We start from the raw sequence: 22,185 nt of genomic DNA, 5'->3' as shown, positions 1-22,185 counted from the left end.
CTTCCATCCTTGTAATGAATGCCATATGGTTATGGTACATTATTCTTTAATTCACCCTTGAGGTCTACTTGGTAGAGTTTTGCTTTTTTTTAAAGTGATTTTGGTCTATAATAGTGTGTGTGTGTCTATACACACAATACTGTCTCGGTCATGACTTGGTATCAGGATTGTGCTAATGCTATAAAAGAATTGAGTCTTTTAATCATTTTAATGTTTTGGGACTGTTTAAACAAGAAAAAAATTCTCTTTAACTTAGTTTTATTAGAACAAATATAAAACTACCTGGGTCAGGAAAAAAAAAATCTACCTGTCTGACATTTTTTGGAGATAGATCTTTAACAATCTTTTCAGTTTTTCTATGGTCATTTTCCTATATAGGCTTTCCATCTTTTCTGTCATTTTATAATTTCTCTTTAGGAAAATTATTTTCATGATGGGGGAAATGAGTATATCTTAGGCTAAGGAGAAGGAACTAGTGGATGAGAAGGAATTTATGATAAAAATAGACAGAGGAATCATGTAATAAAGGAGAAAATTATTCTGGTAGAAGGAGTGATGGAATACATAACATAATTGGAAGGATCAGAAAGAAGCAGAGGCATTTATCCTTCAACTCGAGAGAAGCAGGTAAGGATGGGCAAAAATAGATTAAATTTATAGGTGGAGGAAACTTGGTAATTAAAGGGGAAGGGGAAGGAGGCAAACATTCATTTATTCTCTGTCTGGCATTGTGCAATGTGTTATATAGAAAAAAATCACACTTAATTTTCATATACCCCTATGAAGCAGGTTTTATCCTCTGTATTCTGTAGCTAAGGACACGGACAGGTTCAGTAATTTGCCCAAAGTATCACTTACGGAAACTGTGAAACTTTTATTAGTATTTACTCAATATGATTACAGAGCTTTAAGTCAAAATATTTATTTTTGTTTCCTACGACTGGACAGAACACATCTACTACTAGGTATATATGCTTGTATTTGTGTATATTTGCATATACATACACAACTGCAGATAGATCTTATGTGTATCTAAATATACAAATATATAAGACTAGATGTATGTTTATGTAATTCATGTGAGGAAATTCTACAGTCAGGGATTTAACCTAGAAAGACACCTCTCCAGATGATATAATAGCAATAATAACAACAGCTTCATTTATTGAGCAACTGTATACTTGCTGACAATTTGCATTGTTTATATTTCTAATCTCACCACAATCCTAAAAGGTAGAACTGTTACCACCATTTTTATAGATGAGCTGATTGAAGCTTGGAGAATTTCAGAAACTTGCCTGGGATCACGTTGCTGGTATGTACTGAGCAGGCATTCAAACCTAACTTCAAAGAGTATACTGCTCTGTATACCAGACACTGCTTCTTTTGGGATATTCACTTATTATCTGTCAGAATTGTTTAGGATGCCCTTTTCTGTTCACAGAAGCCATTCCAGTGATTATCACTTACTTCCCAGATTCAGCTCTGTGAATCTTCGATTGTCAGAGGGTTTTTTTGTTATGACTCTGCTAGGTAGTTATTCTTTGCCTACAATAGTCGATTTGAATAATCAAAATAAAATTAAACAGTTCCTCACTCTTATTCTGCTGAAATGACTAGCCCAGTATCATGCACAGGGAATACAGTTACCAAATGCTGGTCGATGATGTTTATGACCCTCTGGGTAAGGCATGCCTACTCAACAGGGCTGAAGAAACTATACACCTGTTTATTTGTACAAAAATGAAAAAGGTAGCATTTTAAAAAAATCCTGTGACCATATGACTGGTGATTTTTCTACTTGGTAAAAATTAATCAACGTAGACTTTGGAAAATTCACATTTCAAGAAACTTCAAAGACATTTGTAATGATCATACACAGTCACTTACCCACTCCCTTTTTCTTTTTCCCTTTTACTTTTATGCCTCTGCGCCCACAGCATGTGAAAGCATTGAAAGAAAATAAGAATCTTAAACTCATAAACATACCTGCTTACCATCTGGCAGGCATCCCAGCAGTCTGGTGATCTCCTTAGTTATCCAGCAGATAGTAGAAAAACAAGAGTCCTGTGAAGATTTCACATGTTGCCATATCCCTGCCAGATGGTGATTTGTAAAACATGGACAAATTGCACTGGCTCCACTTCCCTCCTACAATCACAACAGAAACACTGTAGCAATGGTGTTTAATTTGAAAGCAACTTCAACTGAATAACTTTTAAGGTATAAACATCTGAAGATTATCATGATAAAATGTATCATTATCTCCAGAGAGCTGGTCCTTTACAAACCTGCTCTTCTGTGCATGGCTACTTCTAGGATTCTCTCTAAAAAAAAAAAAAATCTGTGGAGGGTTGGGAAATGTCAACATCATGGGACATTTGATTACTACCTACTGATTCTTTGCCATAACATGATGTTTTCCTGTCATCTAATGATGGGCCGCAGGACTAAAAAATTATATTGACAAATTTGCCATTGAAACACAAAGAACTGAATCGGGGTAGAAGCAGGGAATCCAACTCTCTAAATGTTAATAAAACAGTAAGTAGTTTTAAAATAATATTTTCCCACTGTTTCAGTTGTTCTTTGTGGTTGCCTACACAACACTCAAATCACTGGTCAGTTTAGATGAAAAATGTCAAACAAGCGGTTTAGCATTGGGTAAACAAACTACTAGTTTGTGGTTCTAACTTTTCAACAAGCTTTGGTCTCAAAGCATACTTGGCCAGAGAGGGATATCTTTTCAACTCTTTCATTGATTCAGAAGTTCACCTGGATCTAGCAGACAAAAACTTTCCTGATATTGATGGAAAATGATAGAAGATAACCTGCTCTTCTTCCCTGTTGGGGTAGCTAGATTTGCTTAGTAGTTTCTATTCTCTGGAGGAAGTATACTGGCCATTTCGTCCTGATGATATGGATGCAAAGTTTTTACATAACTTTTTTTTTCTTTTTTAGTGGGAGCTTTATTAAGATATACTTACATATTAATTCACCCGTTTAAAGCATACAATTCAATTACTTTTAGTGTATTCACAGAGTTATGATGATGCAAACATCATCATAATCAATTTTAGAACATTTTCATCACCCCAGAAAGATATTCCAAGTTTATTAACAGCCATTCCTCATTTGTTTCCCAAACTCCACAGCCACAGGCAACCACTAATTTACTTTCTGTCTCTGTAGAGTTGCCTATTCTGGACATTTAACTTAAATGGAATCATATAATGTGTGGTCTTTTGTGACTGGCTTCTTTCAATTAACATAATGTTGTCAAGGTTCACCCATGTTGTGTGTCAATACTTCATCTTCTTTTTTACTGCCAAATAATATTCCTTTGTATGGATATACCACATTTTATTTATCCATTTATCAGTTGATGGACATCAGGGTTGTGTCTACTTTTTGTGGAAATGTGGCTATGTACATTTGGGTACAAGTTTCTGGGTGAGTATATTTTATTTTTCTTGGGCACATATAGCTAGTAGTGGAATTGCTGGGTCAGTTGGTAACTATATTTTTAAACTTCTAAAGAGCACGAGGACTGTTTTTGTTTGGAACACCTTATTCCTTGTAGGCCAGGGACATAGACTGTAGACACACTGAAAGTCTGTAATCTATAGCATTTTAATTTCTATTTCAGAATAGTGAATGGACACGGGTTTTACAATTAGACAAATCTAGAATTGAATCACAATCTCACCACTCACAACTCTATGATCTTGGGCATATTTCTTAATCTCTCTTAAATTTCATTCCATCATCTATGAAATAAGAATAATAACATGTTTTGCCTGGAGTTTGTGTGAGTGGAATGTGATGATGTATAGAAAGCAGCTAGCACAGTCCTGATTACATGGCAACTTTCCAATAAATGTTGGGGTTTTTTTGTTTGTTTTTTTTGTTTTTTTTTTTATTCTTACTTTTTGCTTTTGAGTTCCTGAGCTGTAGGAACAGACTTAAGGAAAAGCTTTTGGGGATAATTTAGGTGTTCAGGTGATGGTCTTCTTGGCTGATTTATAGGCTCCTTGGAGGAAGGAATCACATTTTTATGTTTACTCTTCAGGATTATATTTAGAATTTAATAATCAGAAAACAGTAAAAAGAGTGTATACAAAACACTCTATCTGTTTGCTGTAACTTTTAAGAACGTAGTGTTAAAAAATGAGACTTTATTGCAATTCTTGTGCAGGTGTGTCTACAGCATTTTAGTACTGGGGGGAAGCTTATTCCACCTGTAGCCCATCTCATAAGAAATTGAAATGAGAAGGAAGTATGATTCTGAGGAATTTTTTTGTCTTTTTACTGAAATATATTTGACATATAACATTGGATAAGTGTAAGGCCTACTGAGGAATAATTTCTAGTTAGAGTTTCAAAGTGAGACCTTTCCATAAAGACCTTTCAAATCATTTATGATTTGCAGCCACTGGGCGCTTGGCTGACCCAGTATTGGGATGTGCAGTTAGTTCCATAGAGATGAGAAGGGCTTCCTGAAGGAGGTATTATAAGTCATAAACATTTAAAGTCTTGAAGATCTCTTTAGGGCTGTCTTCTTGACTTCAGCAAAACCATGCTTACGGCACACAGAACGATATGAGTGTTGAAAGATCATGAGCAAAGGGGATTTCATCATCTTTCCCAAGAACGGACTACCCATGTGAGATGATTTTCTGCATGCAGAATCTGGCCTTACTTGTAACCTAAATCCTTTTTGCTTCATTTAAATCCATTTCCACTAAATCCATTTTCCTGAGGCCAAAGTATTATTAACTAGCACAATCTGTTAAAAGAACAGGAAAATATTTATCTAGGTTAGCAGGTTTGCCCCATGTCCCCCGATCTTTTAAACTATCCCAGAGAGGTTCAGCTGGGCATAAATGGTGTGACCAGTGAAACTGAGATGTTTCCTTTCACCAGTCTTTGGGTGGTCATCCTACTGACCCCTTGAAACTCTAGAGGTATTTGAAGAAACCAAAAGTTTTATTCACACTTCCAAAGGGGGACGGGGAGAGGAAGGAAAGGAAAATTGTAAAAGGGCTAGGCTAGGAGATGTGGCTCAGATATATTCTTGCTTATACTTATACTGGGACACATTTTTAAACCCTTTTTTATGGTTTCAAGTTCCAAATTTAGGTATCATTAAGTTTAATGTCTTAAAATAATAAATTTTAGTGGGAAGCAGCCGCATAGCACAGGGAGATCAGCTCCCTGATCCCTGTAGGTGCTCTGTGAGCGTGGGATAGGTAGGGTGGGAGGGAGACGCAAGAGGGAGGGGATACGGGGATGTATGTATACATATAGCTGATTCACTTTGTTGTACAGAAGAAACTAACACAACGTTGTAAAGCAATTATACTGCAATAAAGATGTTAAAAAAATAATAAAATTAAATTAAAAAATAAAATAATAAATTTGACTTTATTAATTATATGTATCACATATTGCCTATATTTTTTGTGTCAAACCAAGGAGGAATATTTGAACTCCAATAATTATTCCAATTTATATTATTAAAAACACACTACAATGATGATATCACAGATATTAATAAGCTTTTGTAAACCCTTCTCAGGGACAACTCATGCTTTCTTTTAAAACGGAATTTGAATTTCAAGCCTAGATTTCATAGTATCATTTTAAATTGATAACATCTGAAAGGGGTGGGGGGGGGGCCAGGGGAGTTCTCCTTTCAGCTCTTCAGAACAGATTCTGTTTCAAGATTGCCAGAAAATTTAGACCTGCTGCAAGTTTAACTTTTGCATCACTGCTTTTTTAAAAAATTCTCTCCTTGCACACTCCTTCCTTCTGATTATACTCTCCTCCCCTGCTCTTAAATGTGTCTATTACCCTCAGGCTTTGACCTTGGGCAGACTGTGAGCACAAAGTCATGTTATTTAGAGTGAAGTAACACCAGTAGTCAGGAAGGAACAATGTAGTTCAAGCCAGATAAAATAAATCTCTCATTTCCTGTCAAGGGACTGAGCCAAAAGCAATGATGAGAGACAGAGGGGGCAAACCGTGCAACTCGAAACACAGACGCTGGGGATAGACACCACCACAGGCCTCCTTTGAATACAGACAACAAAACCCAAACCAGCCAGAGTGACAGGAGACGCAGAAGAGCTACGGAATAAACCAAAACACATAAAACAGAGGGGAATCTGGGCAACTCCTGGCCACCGGAACGACTTATTTGAATTGCTTGAGTAGAGAGTCCTAAGGACAAGACTGAGACATGTGAGGGATTCCAGGGAGTTTCATAAACTTTGAAACACACCTGTGGAGCTGCCACTTTTGACTAAGACAGCTTTAGAATGAAAGACAAACATCGATCTCTGAGTCATGGTGAGCTGCCTATTAAATACGCAAATAGCCATGGGAAGGTGTTCCCATACTCAGCAGACTGACCGTAGAGATGATCACTCTTCCCATCTCTAAGAACTTTGCTTTCTGAATGACTGCAGATTTACTAAACAAGCGCCGATAGAGTGGCTGCTAGCGACCGGTGCTGTTTAAAGTTATTTCAAATATTTAATCCCTCTAATCCTTGAAACAGCACTAAGAGGAGGCACCCGTTTTACTCTTATTTTATAATTGAGATGCCTGAGGCACTGAGAGGCAAAGTGACTTACTTAGTCACATGGCTCATGAGCGATAGAACCTTGATCTGAACCCCAGTCCTGGGGGTCCAGAGTCCACTCCCTTAATTATTATACTTTGCTGAATACATAGCCGTATCCTACTAGCATGACATTTTACTAATCTTAGTTGTTTGCAAGCCCTGCTCAGATTCTTTTGAAGTCCATTCTTTGTTTCAGTAGTACAATGCTCACGTCTGAATGCTCGTGTCAGACCGAAAAGAAATGTAAAAAATAGTGAGAGCATGCTACATTCATTAACAACGCTGAGTATTTCACTTTTGTCCGAAGCTCTTCCAAGATGGTAAGGGACTGAGAGTTCGTGCATTCATTTGTCCCATCAACAAATGCTCATTATTGAGTGTTTACTACATGTTAGGCACTCTGGTGGGTGATGGAACAGTCTCCTGCTGACACAGAATCAATCAAGGATGCATTTTAGATCCAATCTGGTACAGGGTATACTGTCTAAGGAATCTTTATGAAGACAGCAAAATTCTTAAAGATGAATACTAGTTTATATTTGGAGATAGGAATTTTTTTAGGATGTAATATCATTTAACCTTTTGAATCAAACATTTAGAAACTATCGCATGGAGATGGAAGCATTCTTTAAGACTGTGCACCAAAAGACTCTGCCCACGTAGTGCCAAAATGACAGTGGACATGCATACTTTAGAAAAAGCATGCCTCATTGTGAGGATGTTTCTAAAACTTAATTTGTAGTCTTCTGTAATCCTCCTTGCACCTCCTAGACTAGAAAAAGTAGCAGTGTTTTGGCTCGAAATATACACTGTGCATAGTTCTCTTGTGGCACATAACATGTTATATTATTCTTAGATGCAGCAGTATTATACTTACCTGCAAAACTAAGCTTCCTGAGTGGGGTATGGTCTTCTTCATCTTTGTGTTCCACTGCCTGTTGTAGTGTCTGGAATTTAGAAGTTACTCAGTATATGACTGTTACATGAATGGATGAATACATTTTGCATACACACATAAATCAGAGGCATGCACACAACCTTTATATGTGTAGTATTATGCAAATCATGGATGGTTCAAGACAAACTGTACTATTAAAGGCAATGATTATTCCTTTTATAAAATAATAACCATAATAATATAATAGATAATTTATTGGAATATTTACTACAGAAGGCCTCGTAACACCTGCTTCTATGTTTTTAGCATGGGTTGTTTAATTTAATCCTCACCCTAATTATATGAAGCATGTACATGCTTTGTCTTAAGGTCAAGTTGAAAATGACCATAAGTGATGGACCCTTTTACTTTAAGTATTATATAATTAAATTTATTCTGTTACTATTACTAGTGGAAAAGACTCAGGAAAATAAAATAATCTTAATTTCCCTCCCCCTTTCTAAGAAATAATAAAATAGTCGCAGTTCAAGAGGTAACTATAGCTCGCATTTATATTTTTGGGAGTAATTCCATAAAAATTTCCATATCCTCAGAGAAGAAAACTCAGGCAGATGAGGAAAGGTTTTGCTTGGGCACTGCATGCTTGTATGAGGAAACTTGTGCATTGTTAGGGTATATAAAACACAGAGATGCCCCATAATAGATTTGGTGGACCCTTGCCTTAACCCTTGGAGAAATTCAGGAAGAAAACTGTATCAGACCAATTGGACATATGTGGGTGGAGAAGATTGCTCCAGCTCTGTCATGCTTGAATTTGAATTAGAAAGATGACTTTAATAGAAGTTGAACTTTATTTTAAAAGGTAGGCCTTTATATCTATCTTATGTTTATTAACCTGTTCGTATATGATGCCTAAACAAAATACAGAATATTTTAACAAAATGAGAAAATTAATTCAGACATTCAGATATTTTGTTTCTTGGTGTCCTTAATACTTGCACATACAGGTACGCCATAAATACTGGCTAGTCTTTTGCTTTCCGATATTTATTGACCTTTTTACCTCTCTGCTTTGTCTTCTGTTGACAGAAAAAGGGACTTTTGCTTAATCTAACCCAGGATGTTTCCTTTAAACAAAAACAAGTACTTCCTTTCTACAGGAAATTTATGAACCAGAAAGTCTGTGGAGACAATTCATCTCTTCTTTAGGTAGTTTGCAACACAGTGTGAACCTAAGGTCGGCTCAGGCTTTGGTGGGGAATAATATCAATTATTTTTATATGCCCCAACTTGGGCTATCTGTTCCCGTCTCGCCTCTACTAATATTCATATTTAGGATATGACAATTAAACTAACATATTCTTGGAGAAACATGTATGCTGAAGGTTCTGTGTGATTCACAAAAGCAGAAAAATGAAATCATTGAGAAGCAAGGAATGACTAACACCAATACTGACTGTATTGTAACCATGAGTAAAAGATGAAACTCAAAAACTATTCTCTGTATGGACTGAAAATGATAATGAAAATTCATATCTATTGGTGGATTTCTTTACCTTTCCTCATGAGGAAACACCCATGAAATCAGGTATCATGATCCAAGCAGTTAATAGGAAATATATTTAATGCAACATAAAACTAAAATTGTAGAATTCATTGCTGCTATCACTGAAGCAAATGGCACAGTAAGTGTAGTTTTTAAAAAAGGGTCAATCATTTTTATGAATATGGAGAATATTGTAATTACATTATCTCGAAACTTTAAGAGATTCCAGTCAATCACACTTCAGAACAGATCAATAGCTTGGTCAGGAAGAAATATTTCCGTATTTTGTTGGTATAGCACACTTGACATATTATTGATCTCTAGATTCTATTATTGGGCAATATTCAAGACGAGATTCCAGGTTAGGATAAAAATTATACAACTTGTTTTATCAATTTTAACTGCTTTATTACTGCCTTGTATACATGATACTTTAAAGGTACATACTGATATTATTATGCAAAAATTAATGCATAATTATTAGAACCAACAATACCAAGGCTTCCTAAAACTTGTATTCTTTGTTTATATGCATGTCTTTAATCCTTTATTTTTGTAATAAAAATCTAATGTTTATCTAGTTCTACATTAACTTTTTGGTAACATTTGAAGACATATTAAAGAGTGTTAAATGTAGTGTTTTGGTTAATCACTGTAAAATACAGGTAAAGTGCTCAGTACTTTGTCTTGTGCATGGTAGATGCACAAACAAACAACTTTAATGATTGATTTGGGGCTTTTACAAAAGGACTTAGTATTATTTAATGTGTACTTAATGTTCATTTTTAAATGTAGTTTAAAACAACCCAATTACAACTTCTTATTAACCAATATATTAAATAAGGCAAGTCTCACCCAAATTTATTAGTTTGCTACTTATCACAAGAACATTCTCAAATTTATAGGTGGTATTTTTTAAAAATTCCTGATTATTTCTTTATAGCCAGATACAGAAATTGTTATCTAATGCTGTTATCTAAGTTTCACTTAGGCATTTTGATGTTTCTTGAGCTTGGGGAGAAATTTTTTGTTCCACCTGTGTTTTAATTTTTATAAGGCTCTTTCAATATTTTGTTCACCATTCGGCTCCCCTCATGTGAACGGTTTGGAAATGATTTTTATTTTTTCTTGCAGTTATAAATTCAGAAGAGGAGCCCAACTTTGATAAAGAGATAAAATGAATGGTTTAAGGACTTTAACATATGTGGTTGTGGTATTCTATTTTATATAGATACAGTCTTTAATGAAAAGAACTCCAAATACTTCAATGTCCTCGTAAGATTCATTTTATAACTGACAGTATTTGTTAAGCCCCAGATTGATTCCTCTCTCTGCCTTCTCAATCCAAGAATTTGTCATTTTTCTTGCACATGGTATCACTAGTAAGCAGTTCTGTGGAACTTGTAATTTCTGTATCCTCATCTTGACAAACATGTTTAATGTTTATAATAGAGGGACCAAAGGTGTACACATATCTAAGATAAGTTTCACTCAGTTTACAAGTATTCAGTGAGGCTTATGACAAACAAAGGTCTTCTATAGGATTCAGAAGGCAGAGGAAGCCCCCTTACTGATCCCCCAGGACCATCAAAACTGATCTTTGAGATTGTTCAGCTCTGGTGTCTCTGGTCCCTTTTTTAGAAAACGAAGTTTTCCTAGATGTCCAGATTTTCTAGTTTCAGAAATAGTAGTATATTTTGATTACTGATGAGAGGGAATATTCTTTAATTTAGAGTTATACTTAATTAAAATATGCTTGGGGTTCTTTATAAAGGTTTTTCCCGCAATCACAAGGTAATCCAAACAGTTAAAGGAATTTTTAATAAGCATTGTAGACATATAGCTCAAGTAAATATTTAATATTTGTAGGGAAACATCAAAAACATTTACATTTTTCAATTATCAGAGAAAATTCATGCAGATTATGAGCAATTAAAGTGCATAATGTCTTGTGACAGTGTAATAGCAATATTGCTACAATTATTTGCTTCCTACCATGAGCAAGTATTTACTAGGGATTTATGTGTGGTAGATTTGTGACCATTTTTACTTGACTAAGTTTCATCACAAACCATTTTACAGTTTAGAAAGTGAAAACTCAGAGTTGTAAAGTAATGTGTTCCTGGTCACACAGTGAGAAAGTTAGGACTCTGGGTATTCTCAACTCTAATTTCTGTTCATTTGTCTAACTGCTAAAGAAGTAATATTTAGAAGTAAATTTTTTTTCTACATGCTGGTCCTTTGAATTTATCTCAAAATATTTCCAAAATTCTGTATTGAACACCACTGTATATTCACCACAGTCCTAGGTTTCATACATACATGACACAGAAATCGTGTCCCATCTTCCTGGGAAAATAATGCTAACATAATTGAACCAGGACGAGCCTGTCTGAGCACATCGGTATGAATTTAATTTTTATTTTTAAAAAGTTGATATGTATACCTGGTTTCCATAATAAGATTAAAATCAGCAAAGTTAGGAAATAAGTGTTCACTTCTATTGTATCTGCATAGTTTGGCTTCCTACAGGACTGAGCCACTTCCGACTGGACACAATAGGTGATTGATAAAAGTTTCTTGGTTAAATGAATAGCTTTTCCTTGGTTAAGTTTTTAATTCAGTATGTTTAATACATTATTCTCCTTATATTTCTGTATTAGAAAACATCTGAGAGATATCAAAGGAGTAGGGGAAATTAATATGTATATGTTGTAGGATTTGGATAAAATTTTTACTGATATAGAAATGCTGAGATTGTTCTGTCATCATTATACCTCAAAAAATATTTTACCATTTTTGCAGCCACTTGAGCTTTAACTACCTTAAGTGTATATGTTTTGCCTTTTATTATTAAATATGAACCATATCAGATTTAACATACAAGTGAGCATATTTCAATTGACTTTTATGGTTAGAACAATGTTACAGAGTTTTTTGTTTCTATAATCAATGAACTTAAGAGTAGCCCTCTGCATCTAACTCATCTCCATATTATCTATCCAGTGTTGACTTGAGCGAGACCTTGAACAGTCACCACTACACAATATACTTTAAAGTTTTAAAAGCTATTTGTTTTGGCTTGTTTTAGTCTAGCAATTGAGAAATTATTTAGTCATAGCCGATCTTACTTACACACAGGAAAAAAACATCAAATCATCATCTCTTTTTGAATCTCTATGTTTTTTCGGAAGGCTTCATTACTTCTGGGGATATAAGTGACTCATATGTGTTGGGAAAACTCACAGTTTCCATGATTGCTCACATTTTTTGACTTTAATATTTACCATTAGAAATGACATTTTATCCTGCCAAGGATATGGGAAAGGGGTCGAGCTCCAGAATTCTCTTTCCTAATAAAACTGTGATTAGATAGACTATGCAATAAATACAGGTTTTGGGTTTTTTTTTTTTTCTTTTTTTTTTTCTTTCGTTGATGCTAGGAATCAGAAGAAAATATAATAAGTAAACTAGTTTTAAAAAGCAGTGATAATTGTGAGAATAACAATTTCTAATTTTTAATTAGGATGTCCACATAGAAATCATAGGGAACTCTGCAACTTAGTTGAGGCTGATGTGATACACATCTGTAAACAGGACTGAGGCCTTGTAAATATTGATGAAAGTATTACAGCTTAGAAAGAAGAATCAGAAATAGCAGGCCAACTGATTTCCATTCATTTTCTATCACATACCACTCAAGAGTGAATAGTACAATATTGAATTATTTTTGATTGGGCTTCAAATCTAAAATATGTAATTTCCCGCCATGGGTAGCAGATAAAAACATCTTCTTTTTAGATCTTCCTTTACTTGAATTATATTGGGCTTTACCTGGATCTCTTTTTACTCCTTTGCAAAAATACAAAGCCAAGAGGCGGTTGAAGTTCCCATTATGTCAATAGGCCTCAAGAATGTGGCAATATTTGGTTGTGTAATTAATTTGTTTCACAAAAGGAAGAGCCCTCCTTAGGATTTTTGGAGCTGACACTTCAACTACGCAAACCTAGTCACATGGCACGGGACTGTGGTGAAATCCTGCTCTCTGGGTCACTGGGAATCACAGCAGAGTGATTCCCTCTTGACCCTTGGTTTCTAGAGTTGGTATTGTCACAGCTCCAGAAGGTAACAGGAAATCCTGGGTGCGATGGATATTCAGGACCACTGAATTCCATGTCCCTGCCACTGACAGAGCTTCCTGGGAACTCAAGGCACATGTTTTGCTCTGAAGAAACCTCCACATCCACATGGTTTCTGGATGAAAGAAAGGTTTATTTGGTGCCTCAGTTATCTCTATCTTCCTCTATTAATTTTGGTAGGGTTTTATTTTTGCTTTTAGAAACTATATGATTAAAGCTCTCTAAACGTAAAGAAAATATACAGAATAGTTTTGTCATATTTTAAATCTCCATTTCTACTCTTTTCTCCTTTGGATCTCTTTTTAGGGAAGGGGGAATGAGTAGCTTCAGAAAGCATCCTAAAAGTATTTACAGCATCATGCATGATTCTTTATACATTTAACTGTCAGGTTTGGGCTACTACTTTTATCACCATTCTGTGTAACAATTTGCAGTAGACCTAGTAATACTAGCGTTAAATGTACATTTAAAACTATAGCACGTAATGCCACTAAAGTGGAGAAGTAGTGTTGGAAACTACTAGACAGACACCAATTAGTCTCTATTGAGGAAATATTTGAATGAAAGTGAACAAATAATTCTTGTAACTATAGGTATGTATAAGTGCACATTCATGAGCTGTAACATCTTTTCGTAAAATTTTATATTTAACTTTGGAATAGAAATATGTTTGCCTGGAATATTTTGAACTTTTTAAGCTGAATATCACTTAATGATATATTTCATCGTATACGTCTCACTGCATTTTTTATTTGCCAGCCTCCCCCAGTATAATAACTATGATCATATATGGAAAAATTTTAAGTCAACATGGGAACAAGGTGGCTCTCTTTTTCTTAACTCACGTAGCTCTTTTAGCTGTAGTTGACTCACAGCAAGTTTCTATCCCAATTCACAGAATTATTGATTAATGTCATGAAATATCGTTACCATCCATAAATGGGAGTTCCTCTTGTACCATCAATGACAATGCCAAGAAACAGACTTCAGGATGGTTAATTTCTAGGTATTCAGCCTATCCACTTTATCAGGGTTCACTCTTTTACTATCTATATATCTGCTCTATGTATGTGTATATATGTTATTTATTGGAATTGTCTTAAGTGCATACTTGAATAGCTTGCAAGGGTCAAAGAGAGTTCAAATGATAGAAAAATGGCTTGTTATTTTCTCCCTCCCCCTCCCCCCATCACTAATGCTAACTGACGGAGAGTGCAAGGCAATGTCCTTCATTTGGAGGGTGTGAATGCCATTCTTGTGAAATACTGTAAATAGTAATTCACAAGAGGGTGACTTTTTTATTGCTTTTACATTGATAACATGCCTTGTGAATAACCTACAGTTATTCTGCTGAATTTAAGAGAGATAAGAATGGAATGTGTGTGCTAATTTAAACATCTGTACATACCATAAAAGAATCCTTTATGATCAGGAAATCAGGTCCTTTTAGATGTTTACCAATATTAAATAACTTTTAAAGTTGGTATCCAATATGTGAATACTTTATTACTTTCCTCAGTTTTTCCTCCCACACTGCCTTTCTGAAGTATTGAGAGAAGGGCTATGATCCTAATATGGCCCTTATGATCATAATCCCCAAATCTACAGTTTATAAAAATGAATTTGAATCCCATCTAGAAGCAGTATGACTTGTCACAGCAGCATGAGACTGCAGAGCAAACCACAAGGACTGAGAGTCGATGTTGACCAAAATAGGGGTGCAGCCAAGGTGCAGTCAATTTGCAAACAGCTTATTATTCAGCTTGATGAAAACATAATGCCCACATGTAAAGGTTGCTGGTGAACATAAAAATTACAGAGTGATTCACTTCTCAAGGGCAGTACCAGAGCAATACCAGCCAGCTACCTTGCAGATGAACCCTGTGTACCTTCACGGTGTGTGTTTGGTGTAAGGTACAGTAGAAGCATTTGAGGATTTGAATGCCAAAAGCTGTTAAGTCAGTGTAGTGTTGGAATGTTTAATGACATTAATTATCATTTATACATGGACCTACTCCTCCTTAAGGCCCAGGAGGCAGTGACTCACTGGGTTGCCATTAACTGTCATTATTGCTAGTAAAGTCAACTTCCTATTCCTAAAAATAAAGAAAAAAATTAATGGTGAAAAACACTTCATTCTCTAATACAGCGTTTGTGTTGCTAACTAACTTATTCTGTATTTTAGAATTCTGTTGGCATTTTGAAATGTAGATGAATCTCAATATTTTTATAACTACAGTTAAAGCCTTTTTTAAAAAAATCTTAAAAAAAGATTTTAAGATGTGTGTGTAATTTTTCCTTTCCCTAGGGTTTCCCTGGTATGGAAAACAAACAAACAAACAGACAAACAAAAACTTGCAAAAGATCTGCAGAGGAGTTTTGTTTTTGTTTTAAATTGACCCTTTCTGAGGGACAGAGGTCAGTTTGGAAGGATAACCACCTAGAGATAGAAGCAAACGGCTGGCCAGTTCAGGGCAGAACTTTCTCCAGTCTGAGAATTTGGCACTGTTTAGTGAAACAGTTCATATTTTGTAACGAATGAGGGACAAGCCGTAGGATAAATAGTTGTAGAAATTGAAGTTGCATAAAGTTAAAATATGTTCAAATATACATAGTGAGGGAGATGCTTTTCTTTTCTTTCATTAAGAAATTATTTATACATAAGGGTCAGTGAGTTGAAGGACGGTGATTTATTTTTTTGACCTAAGATATTTATTACATTTTCTTTATGGTCACTATTCCTGGTTGTGATATCATTTAGTTTTGGTTTCTGATAAAAGAAAAAATATTTCCATAGTTTTCTTCTATGCTGTTTCTTTGTTGCTTTATTTCTTTGTTTTAAGGATGCTACTTGGTTTGCCTTATACGTTGTAATAGCTTCAAATGATCCATTAGAAAAGCCAGTTTTTATTTCTGATTTTGAGTTTTTATTTGTAAATATTTATTTGTAACTGTTAATGGTTACAGGGGTTCGTGTACGGACTATGTGTATATAAGAGTGTACGATAGGCTGAAATGCAAACTGCGGTTGTTATCAGTGGTTAGCATTTACCGAGTAACTGCATATTCTAAAAGCAGAATTGGTGAAATGAAAAAGTAGATGACATTAGGATAAGATATAGGTACAAGTTGCCAAAAGTAATTGTTTTTTACGCTCAGAGTCACTGAGAATCTTCTCACAAAGGCTATTACTGCTGTCATAGAGTATTTACTGAGAACTCATAGTTTGCTAGGTACAGAAAAAAAGCATTGGACAGAAAGAACCGTGATTTCAGACAGAAATGTAAAACAGGATTTGGGAGACTTTAAGCTTCCATCGTCAGGAGACTCTGGGGTTTAGCATTCTGTTTCATGTGGAGACCCACAGTTAATATGGTCCTTGTTGAAACTTAAAACAGCTCTATTAGGAGCTTGATTGAGAAGTGGGGGAAGAGGCATAGAGTAAACAAAAGTGTGCGTTTTCAAGACAGCCTAATTGTATACAGTACATTTGCTTCCGCAGTTCCTTCTAATCCGTCAAATAGTAAAACACACAAGTTTATTCTATTAAAGTAGATAAAACTGTTAGGTAAGTAGAATACGTGGACCAAAAGGGGAAAAGGCATCTGTTTAACAATTCTCTATTGTTCAAAGGATCACAGAAGTACTGTTGCCTGCCTGTCGCATTCAATCAAGTTGGGTAAAATGCTGCTTTGGAGAAAAGGAAGGAGGAAACTGAAAGTATTTGCTTACACCTTTTTTCAAAAATTCCTCCGAGTGGTGGTGATGAGAGTCCCAGGGGCAGGGGAGAATTCGGGTTTGTGAAGTGAAAGAGTTATTGGCTCCCCCTCACCCCCATTCCTGTCTTTTACTTTGGTCCTGCCCAGGAAAGCTGCACGCAGTCGGAACTAATTGTAACTCACTCAGGAAAGTCTTCATTAGCACCACCACACATGGTTACCAGATGTGCCGAAAGGCAAGGCCAGGGAGACGAGGGCTGAGGCATCCAGGGAGCGGAGAGAAACAAGTAGCTTCATTTGAAAACTTAATAATCTGCCTTTTGTTTCCCAGTGTATTGTGTTCGAGAAATGGGAGAGAAGGGAGTTTGGGAAGATGAAATGCCTTCTTATTCACTCATTCTCTGGAAGCTGAATGGAATTCTTTGTCTTCTTCCAAAGATCAAAACTTTTTGTGACTGTCAGTGTGTTGGGAATGTTTTACTTTCTCCATCAGAAATGAAAAGTACCTGGATTATCAAAGCAGTCATGTTTTTCTCATGGCTGAGATCGATAGTCCTAAATTAGGGGTCTTTGAATAGAGAGAGTGGACTTAGAAAAAATGTTAATGACACGTAAAAAACTGTCTTCAGATTACAGTTCCAACTAAGCATCATTGAAAACAAGAGAACAGGATTTTTCTCATCTCATCATTCCTAACCCTGATCCAAGTCAGGAGTAGAGTGGGGTGGCATTATGTCTTCTTTTGTACAAACTGTGCTAATTTTTGGCAGTAAAGAGTACTAATTGCAGACCCCTGAGATTAAATATTTTATTTGCACTACTTATGGGTATATTCCCTGGAAATTTGGATTTATTCCTACCCACTGTGCTCCACAAGAGATTAATTGAAATCACAGAATTTCTGCTGTTTCTGAAAATGTATTCACCATCTTCTCACTTAACTTATACCGCTATCTATAGACATAGATTATTTTGGAAAGCCAGTAACAACTACCCTACCTAGATGAAACCTCTCGTTCTCAAAATGGAACCTTTTGACACTGCGGGAAATTATGACAGTAAAAAAATGATACCGTGATTTGGATTCTCATAAAAAGCAGAGAAACTTTGTTATTTATTTATTTATTTAGTGCCTGGATTGACATATTTTTTTTTTAATTTCATTTGCAATGATCCTGGAGTTTCAAAGTAATTTTAAAAATTAGACATCAAAAATGTCAAATAAATGAGTTGTAAAAATCTTGAACTCTGCAACTGAAAATTTTAAGACTGGCTAGGTATTTTACTAGCAATTTTAGGACAAGCCATTTTGGGTGATGCTTTATCCCTTCCATTCCTAATCCTGCAGTAGAATCATAAAGACACCTGGAAAAAACATATAGCAAGTTAAAAGAGAAAAGTTGCTTCTACTGGTCTTGGAAGAACATGGTGTAGATTCATTTCATTTTTAGATAAAAGACCCAGTGGTTATTAACCTATTGGGGGTCATGGAACCATTTGAAATTTTGATGAAATCTGTGGACCTTCTTCTCACAAATGTACTTATACACAGATTTTTAATGTAATTTAAGACTTTCTAAAATCCACTTCCAGTTTGAGATCTCCAGTTTAGAGCCTTCCAATACGTCCCCCCACCCCCCCAAAAATACCCACAAAGTTCAAGTGTTACAAAGTGTGAATTATATGACCTGTCCTATTTAGTCCTAGTAAGTGGTAGAAGAGAGTAGTCTGAAGGAAATTTCATTGAAAATGAAATGTTCTTCACCAACATATTTAGTTTCTACTGTTAAAAGAGATGCATCTACATTTACTTTCCTTAGTTAAGTTTTAACTTTCTTTCAGATAGTAATCATACCTTCTTTTTCACTTAGACTTCCCAAAGAGCTTAGTATAGCTTTACCCACACAGTACTTACCTGGCATGGTCTGACGGACTGAATGAATGAATGAATGAGTTAATTTTAAGGTTCACTTGTTGGTAGCTTCTATAGTTAACAGCAGAAAATGCTACCGTACTAATTAAATTTGCTATGAAAATGTTACCTATAATTTTAGTTTTTATAACTGAACAAGAAAAATATATTCAATCTTAAATTTTTGGTGTATTATATATCAAAGCCTTACTGTAACAATAAATTAGTGGTCAATTCTGGCTGATTTTATTATAGGTAAAATTACAAAAAATACTGGTATTTTCAGGAAATAAGCTATTTTAAGTGGTATTTAAAAATGCAGATTTTAGTAGATGTTGTGTTAGATTAGTATATGACAAAAACTAATATTTATAATGATATCTTTTTTTTTTTTCGGCACATGAATACTTTAGCTTAGGCCAAGGTGAAGTGTTTCATTGCTTAGAAATACTAACAGCATTTTACATAACTTCTTAGTTTCCCATTGAATATTTGCCCTGTTATGATCCTTCTAAAACATGGATTTGACCCTATGCTTAAAATCACTTTTGGTATCCTGAGTCCCTTATGGATAAAATTGGGAAGTCACAGCTGTCACCATAGTTATTTATTAGTAACCCCTGCCTCAGCTTTTGCGGTTCTCCCCACACTGTAATCTCCAACCGTACTGTGTAACTCTTTTTTTCTTTTGTATGCTGTGTGCCCGTGATTCTCGTTCTTCAAGATGTGTGAAAATGAGGCATTACGTAATATTTTTATGGATTAATATAGTCAGAGTGCTGAGCTAATAATTTATAAATGATTTTTAAGACGACTAGTGCATAATTGGTAAGTTAGAAACTAGCATATATAAGAACATCATAGTCTGAGAAGAATACTTTGGTTACTGAGCTATGCAAAAATGACTACTATTCGTTTTTTATGGGGTTGACATAACACAGCCACACGTGGACGCTAGAGGCAGACTGGCCCAGTTCACTCCCAGGTGCCTTCCTTTAGTCACCCTGTGATGGAGCATGGGATTTCACCCCTCTGGGCTTCAGTTTCCCATCAGTAAAACAAGGGTTAGAACAACACCTACCTTGAGCATTGTTATAAGAATTAAATGTATTGATACATATAAAGCAGTTAGAACCAAGCCTGGCACATATGAAGTGCTGCACTGATGTGATGAATTTGAGCTATCGAGGTTTCTCCATTCTTTAATTAAACAGAGAGATCCAAAAATACCTTATGAAACAGAATGTTAAAAAATGGATTGTCCTCCTATTAAAAAAATTTTATCTTTAAACTACTATATTTTGAATTTTTAGGGCTTCTTTCCTAATTCATTCTTCATTCAGGAACATTAAAAAAGCATAAGAACTTAGAAGAGAAAAAAATATTAGAAGACAATGGTCAACATTTAAAAAAATATAAATGCAAAAATATCAATCCAATTAAAGAAGTATTCACTGGTCCGGCAAAGCTAAGGCGAAATGGAGTTGTATCTAAAAATAAAAAGGTTGGGAATGTTTTGGCTCTTGGTAACTATGTCATTGAGTACACTTAACTGTGGTATAAACTGATGGGGCGATCTCTAAATTTTAAAGTGATTATCAGCAGTTGCTAAGCAATATCGAAAATAGAAAACAATGTAAATTTGCTATTAAAAATGTCATCACTGTGTGGGAAAAACTACTTTTTAGAATTTCTTGCTGTGTCTCTGTATAGGAGTATATTAAGTCATTATTTCTCATAAAAGTAAAATATGGTTATTTATTTCTGAAATAAATTGGTTCTGCTTCTAAGTAGCACCAACTTATTTGTTGACTTAGGTCCTTAACATTCTTGTGTTTGGGTAAAGTGTCTTTTCTCTTTATTTGTTTTTAGAAAAAAATAAAAAGCATATTTTAAACTCACTAAATAATATTAAATAGATGTTTGCTGCTAATTAGTGTATGGTTTGAATTGTAATTATGTCATCCAAAGGGACTTTATAAATATAGTCTAGTTAAAATGTGATTCAATCTTCCATCATTCACAGAGGCATACATTCATTATTATTCATTTAGTGCTCTCTGATTTGAGCTCTAAATGTAATCCAAGAAAAGATGGAGGGATTTTACTTTTATTGTTATGATTTAATATAGCAGATCCCTTAGTTATCATCCTGTACTAATCCAGGGATTGTTACAACTTCTTAGAGTCTGTTATTTGATTTTTAAATCAGTCTGTTTATCATACCAGCAGAGCAGCATGTAAATTCAAGAGGTTAGAGGAAGATAACCCATCTCATTACAAGACAATCAGCATATATTTTTTCTACTGTCCAAATTTTAGTTTAACTTGAGATGAACCTTCGTTTCAGCTCTTTGATATATTACTACTTTAAAACTCTTATCCATGGCTTCTGTTAATCTAAATTATAAAGAAACTACCAACTTCATTTATCCAACCATCTTTATTAAGTCTGTGTTGTGTGACAGGCACTGTGCTACGTGCCAGGAACTTTGCACTGAATAGGACAGTTATGATCTGCCCTGAGAGATCTTAACAGACTAGAAGAAAACACGGTCACTACAAAAGTACTATTATTATGAAACTGTTGGCCGCTACCAAAGTTTTGACTTCACAGAGTGCTCAAGAGCAAAGGCAGCCAGGGAAACCCATCTCACTCCCAAACCCTGGAAGTCACAGAATAGCATTTTCTAAGGCTCAGAAGCCAGAGAAAGCACAATGAAGTCAAGGAACTGCAAGGTGAGAAATACGGGATAGCAGAGAGAATGTTGAACAAGCAGTTAACAGGGACCAGCCTGGGGAGGCCCCTGGAAGCTTGTTTAAAAATGTTGGACTTTTCTTAGACTTGTGGTAGTGATGGAAAGTTTGATGTGATTGGATTTGCATTTTTTTTCCTCTCTTTTTTTTTTTCCTTGTTGGTTATCTATTTTAAATATAGCAGTGTGTACATGTCAATCCCAAACTCCCTAACTATCCCTCCCCAGCACCCTTCCCCCATGGTAACCATAAGTTCGTTCTCGAAGTCTGTGAGTCTGTTTCTGTTTTGTAAATAAGTTCATTTGTATCATTTCTTTTTAGATTCTGCATATAAGCGATATCATGTGATGTTCCTCTCTCTCTGTCTGACTTTTACTTCACTCAGTATGACAATCTCCAGGTCCATCCATGTTGCTGCAGATGCCTTTATTTCATTCTTTTAAATGACTGAGTAATATTCCATTGTATATATGTACTACAACTTCTTTATCCATTCCTCTGTCGATGGACATTTAGGTTGCTTCCATGTCTTGGCTATTGTAAACAGAGCTACAATGAACATTGGGGTGCATGTATCCTTTCG

General features: G+C 35.2%; 1 protein-coding gene and 1 long non-coding RNA gene across 2 annotated transcripts in view; one reads left to right on the top strand and one right to left on the bottom strand.

Moving 5' to 3' along the window:
- LOC309609911 overlaps positions 1-22,108 on the bottom strand; it is a 76,538-nt gene extending 54,430 nt beyond the window's left edge. Inside the window, exon 1 of the long non-coding RNA XR_014233639.1 lies at positions 1,990-22,108. This is a non-coding gene — a long non-coding RNA (uncharacterized lncRNA). The remainder of the gene's footprint in view (positions 1-1,989) is intronic.
- SOX5 (SRY-box transcription factor 5) overlaps positions 1-22,185 on the top strand; it is a 993,423-nt gene that overhangs the window by 502,381 nt on the left and 468,857 nt on the right. The window lies entirely within an intron of this gene.

Source organism: Balaenoptera borealis (assembly GCF_965194805.1).
Source record: "Balaenoptera borealis genome assembly, chromosome: 13".
NCBI classification, from domain to species: domain Eukaryota; kingdom Metazoa; phylum Chordata; class Mammalia; order Artiodactyla; family Balaenopteridae; genus Balaenoptera; species Balaenoptera borealis.
Note: the sequence above shows the minus strand (reverse complement) of the source record. Positions and strands in the feature narration are given on the sequence as shown.